General features: G+C 44.5%; 1 long non-coding RNA gene across 1 annotated transcript; it reads left to right on the plus strand.

Annotated features, from left to right (window-relative positions):
• The first annotated feature begins 555 nt into the window (after positions 1–555).
• LOC148778145 (uncharacterized) lies at positions 556–5,859 on the plus strand. The gene is made up of 3 exons (XR_016037128.1): positions 556–717; positions 4,271–4,527; positions 5,239–5,859. It is a non-coding gene; the product is annotated as an uncharacterized LOC148778145 (long non-coding RNA).
• The last annotated feature ends 45 nt before the right edge of the window (positions 5,860–5,904 follow it).

Below are 5,904 nucleotides of genomic sequence, written 5' to 3' on the forward strand. Positions count from 1 at the left end.
ATGGTCGAGGAGCTGTTTGCCAAGGGAGGTGAGCATAAGGACAAGTTGAGTTTGGAAAATTCAGTGGGAAGTGAGGAATGCACAGCATCACCTGAGTTCTCAAGGAGCAACCTGAGCTGAGCAGGAAGGACCAGGAGAGGAGCTTAGTCCACAGTGAGCTTGTGCACCTGCCGAGGAGATCCACACGATGGATCCAGTTGTTTATACTCTGGGAGCACCAATCCCAGGAGGAGGAGGAGGAGGTATATACACTGGGAACATCAATCTCAGGAGAAGGATGAGGTTTATACTGCTGGGAGCACCAATCCCAGGAGGAGGAGGAGGAGGTATATACACTGGGAACATCAATCCCAGGAGAAGGATGAGGTTTATACTGCTGGGAGAACCAACCCCAGGAGGAGGAGGTTTATATTCTGGGAGAACCAATCCCAGGAGGAGGATGAGGTTTATGCAGATGGGAGCACCAACCCAGGAGGAAGAGGAGGCTAATACTGCTGGGAGCACCTATGCCAGGAGGAGGATGAGGTTTATACTGCTGGGAGAACCAACCCCAGGAGGGGGATGAGGTTTATATGCTGGGAGCACCAATCCCAGGAGGAGGAGGAGGTTTATACTGTTGGGAGCACCAATCCCAGGAGGAGGACTATGAGACCTTGAGGCTCTGCCCTAGACCCCCAGCCGGCAACTTGGAAGTGCCCACACGTGGATGTCCTCCAAGTAAGTGTGCCATAAGGTGCATAAATGGTGTTTGGAGAAGAATTAGAGATCTTCATTCTTATCAGGGGCCAGGAGAATGGGGCTCATTTCTGAAGCAGAGATGGTAATAATATTCTTCTGCATTTACGATTTTGAGGTTTTACACACATCATCTCTTAACTATGTGTTGAGTGCTTAATTTGCAGACAAGAAAGAGTATGTATACTGTTCAGTTCAGTTCAGTTCAGTTCAGTCGCTCAGTCGTGTCCGACTGTCCATGACCCCATGAATCACAGCACGCCAGGCCTCCCTGTCCATCACCAATTCTCGGAGTACACTCAAACTCATGTCCACAGAGTCGGTGATGCCATCCAGCCATCTCATTCTCCATCGTCCCCTTCTCCTCCCGCCCCCAACCTTTCCCAGCATCAGAGTCTTTTCCAGTGAGTCAACTCGTCGCATAAGGTGGCCAAAGTATTGCAGTTTCAGCTTTAGCATCAGTCCCTCCAATGAACATCCAGGATTGATCTCCTTTAGAATGGACTGGTTGGATCTCCTTGCAGTATAAGGGACTCTCAAGAGTCTTCTCCAGCACCACAGTTCAAAAGCATCGATTCTTCGGCGATCAGCCTTCTTCACAGTCCAACTCTCACATCTATACATGACCACTGGAAAAACCATTGCCTTGACTAGACGGACCTTGGTTGGCAAAGTAATGTCTCTGCTTTTTAATATACTATCAAGGTTGGTCATTACTTTCCTTCCAAGGAGCAGGCGTCTTTTAATTTCATGGCTTACATTTTATAAATTTGTTAAAAAGGCAAATTCATCTAAACTGGCAATGTTTGCTTGGGGCTAAGAGTTGAGGGAGTGATGGACTGCAAAGGGAAACAAGGAAAGTTGTGACCGATGGAAACACCCTGCATCATGATTGTGGCATCTATCAAAATGCATGTAGTGGGATATTTTTCAATGGTGCAGTCAAGAGGATTCATATAAAAATCTACCACATTTCTCCATACCAGCAGTGTTAGGAAATGAAATTCAATAAAACACAATAGAGATAAACATCCATGGTCATTTAATGCTTAAGAATACAGATACTGACGATTCCTGAAAACTATTGCTGAGAGAAATTAAAGAAGACCTACATAAATAGAATATACGTTATAGTCATAGATTGGAAGACAATATTTTTAGAATTTCAAATCCTTGTTATTCTGAATAGTATTGCAACTGGCATTTGGGGGGAGGTATATTTTTCAGGCTAATTATAACATGTAAGTGGAAATCAAAGTATCTCAGTTAGCCAAGACACACTGAAGGAGAAATAAGCTGGAGGATTTACTCTACTAGACTTCAATACTCAGGTTAAAACTACAGCAATTAAGACACTATACTGGTGTAAGTAAACAGAACACAAACTGCTGAAGGAAAGAGGGAAGAGTAACAAAGTTACCCACACCCATATTCAGTTTCTTAATAAGTCACCAATATGCATCACGGGGTGGTGATAGACTTTTCTGCAAAATATCTGTTGTGAAAAACAGTATCAAGTGAGAGATTATTAATACATTTGGGAAGTTTTTGGTAGAAATGCAGTATAGGTGAAAGAAACAGCTACTTGGAAGAATCTGAGACAAGAGTGAACTGGAAAATGTGGGATGGGGTTTTGGAGTAGAAGGGTCGTTACCCGAATGTGGCTCCAGCACTTACAGCAAGGGGATCTCGGCCGGTTAGAGACCCTCTGTGTGGCTCAGTTTCCTCATCTGCAAAGCAGCAGAGAGTTATCTTTTTGGCACCAGTCAATTTTGAACACTAGAAGTACCATAAATGAAATAATCATCCACTTGAATCATGAGGGAGGTCAGTGAAACCAGTGGGTAAAGCTAAGTGCACACCTGAGCACCTTTAACAAAGAGACTCCAGGTCCCGCCTCAACTCGCTGAGTCACACTTCCTACAGGGGAGGGCTGTGCACTTGTTTGGGACTAACTCTCCCAGGTAATTCTTACAATGATCAGCTTGGGGACAGAACACACTGAGCTGTATACCTTTTACCCCAAACACAGAAGTAGGACAGAGCAGAAGAAGAAGGGTGTTTCCACTCCAGTGACTAAAGCAGAGAACTATGGGAAGACTCTCAAATTGAAGGACTAGGCCCATCTGAGCCCATTTAACTCTTCTCTAGTTCACAGCAGAGACACATTCCCTGGGGACACACGCCTGTGGCACCTGACTATCCACTTGAGGAAAGTGAGAGCCCTAATTTTAAACTCAGTCTGGTTTTGAGTGAAAGCTGAATTCACCCCGTTTGCTCATTGATGGGACCAATCTTCTCCAAGCTGCCACTTTCTGAAAAATAACTCGTATTGCTATAAATGCAAACTTCAACAAAGATATTTGTTACAAAATTTTAAAAATACTCAACCTAACAAGAAACCAGAAAGTGAGCAAGAACATTCCATTTCAGGAGAGTTCGGCCCAATAGAGCACAGTCTCTGAGAGAAAAGATCCTTGAGTAGAAGGGAAGTGGTCCCTTCCTGTCCTGGGACATCCTGCTAACTTCAGTGGGCTGGGAAAGCAGCTGCCCATTCTAACAGATGGATTCTCAGGGGCGCTCGTGGTGAAGAATCCACCTGCTAATGTAGGACACGCAAGAGACACGGTTTTGATCCCTGGGTCAGGAAGATTCCCTGGAGGAAGAAATGGCAACCCACTCCACTATTCTTGCCTGGGAAATTCCATGAACAGAGGAGGCTGGAGGGCTAGAGGATCACAAAGAGTCGGACACAACTGAAGCAACTTAGCACAGCACACATTCTAACAGACAGGCTGCTCTTGCCTGCAGATGGTGTCTAGTGTCCTGAAACACATAAGCACTCAGGAAGACTTTAGAAGGGCCCAGCCTTCACTTCTGCTATTGCTCAGTGCATAGAAATGGTTTAGTTGGAAAAAGGTAGGGCTCTAGGAATAAAGTCAGGTCACAGAGAAAGGAGGAGTATGAAATGGGGCCAAGGCAGGATAAAAACAATAGGTTTCTCCTACCGACAAAATGCAAAGTAATAGCTTACTTGCCTTGATAAAGTGTTTTTTGTTTTTTAATTTTAACTTTAGTCTAATAAATTATTTTATGTACCTCTACTACAATGGTGTTACCTTGAATGATTACGAAGAAAGAAAGTATCATAATATGTGTGAAATGCCTGGCACGGTGTCATTCAATGAACTATACCTGTTATATACTTCTGTAGCATGAGAAAATCATCCCTGTTTGACCTCAAGTCAGATATCTTTTGTGAGCTTTTTGGTTTCATCACATTTAAAATGAAGACATTTGACACGTTTTTCTTTCCCCCACAGAAAGTCAGGCCCCACAGCAACCGGAAAATCGATTTCCCTAAAGCCTTTGCTGAGTCTCACACACCGAGTATCATGAATCACTGTAGTGGGAGGACCGCGTGGGGTCGGGAAGATTAGCTTTCATAAATAGTAGTTCCAGTTTTGCATCTCTTACCTTAACATGAACAAATGCCCAGTGGCCTGTTGTCATCCCCATTTCACCCTCCATCCAGGTAGACCAACAGCTCAACTGAAGAGACGGATGCTGTACGGGTTCCCCAAGTCTCTGACTCACAAGACCCGGGTAGGACGAGATGCTGAGGAAGTGAGGAGTTGGTTCAGACCATGACTATCCGAGGGCCTGCCTGTCTCTCCTCAAACTCAGCTTCTGTGTCGCTGAACACAATGCTTATGTTCCCTTTGGATCATCATGATCCCTGCCCTACGACCTTGAACTTCACCATGCTCTGTTTTTGGAATATAACCACAGGTCAGTGGCATGAGGAAAACTCCAAGAGATGGATCAAACTGTGTGCCACGAACACTGCTCTGGAACCCTGGTCTGTTCAATGTGTGGGTGAGCTCAATGAGCACAGAACAATAGGACGAGGCAGTCAAATCTTTCCTAAACAGATAGGCACCCCATGTATTCAGTGGCTCATGGTAAAGAATCAGTCTGCAATGCAGGAGAAACAGGAGATGTGGGTTTGATCCCTGGGTCAGGAAGCTCCCCTGGAAGAGGGCATAGCAACCCACTCCAGTATGCTTGCCTGGGGAATCCCCACAGACAGAGGAGCCTGACGGGCTACAGTCCTGGGATCGCAGAGAGTCAGACAAGAATGAAGTGACTGAGCACAAGCACACCATGTTTTCAAGGACATCCACAGAAACTCTTTTAGTCACTTTGACAGCTTGGAAAGAGCTCTTGTGAGGCTCAATGAGATACATAAATGAAAGTATGAAGTGCAGTGTTTAGTAACATTTTAAAAAATCAAATAGAACCCAGACCCAGAGGAAGAATTTAGAAGGTAGGGTTGTCATATTTAAGTTTTTTCTGAAGCCAATGTGTTGCCCAGTAAAGAGAAGAAATTGACATAACAACAGGATGCAGCAAAAGAATTCTGAGATGGGACAGAATATATGTTTAAAGATTATTTCATCGCTTAGTATTGTACTCTGATTTTTATCGTACAGTTTTTAGGACACAGACTAAACTGGAGAATACCCACAGAAGAAGTTCATGACAGGCTACAAGTTTGACATCCTTCACTTGTGGAAAAGCCTTAAGATCTGTTTAAAGAGATGAGGTGATATAGTTTTTCCAGTGGTCATGTATGCATGTGAGAGTTGGACTATAAAGAAAGCGAGTGCCGAAGAATTGGTGCTTTGGAAATGTGGTATTGGAGAAGACTCTTGAGAGTCCCTTGGATTACAAGGAGATCAAACCAATCCATCCTAAAGTAAATCAATCCTGAATATTCATTGGAAGGACTGATGCTGAGGCTGAAACTCCAATACTTTGGTCACCTGAGGGAAAGAACTGACTCACTGGAAAAGACCCTGATGCTGGGAAAGATTGAAGGTGGGAGAAGAAGGGGATGACAGAAGATGAAATGGTTGGATGGCATCCCCAACTCAGTGGACTTGAGTTTGAGTGGACTCCAGGAGTCGGTGATGGACAGGGAGGCCTGGTGTGCTGCAGTCCATGGGGTTGCAAAGAGTCGGACATGACTGAGCGACCGAAATGTACTGAACTGAGGTGACTTTATGACAGCCCGACAGAAATGAAGACCTGCTGGCCAAGTATTTCTCCCTCGAATCTTTTTATGCACAGAAAAATGAACAATGGGATCTCAGCTTAGATAGT

Source organism: Moschus berezovskii, chromosome 4, assembly GCF_049115385.1.
Source record: "Moschus berezovskii isolate FMDL1 chromosome 4, NW_MosBer_1.0, whole genome shotgun sequence".
Classification (NCBI taxonomy): Eukaryota; Metazoa; Chordata; class Mammalia; order Artiodactyla; family Moschidae; genus Moschus; species Moschus berezovskii.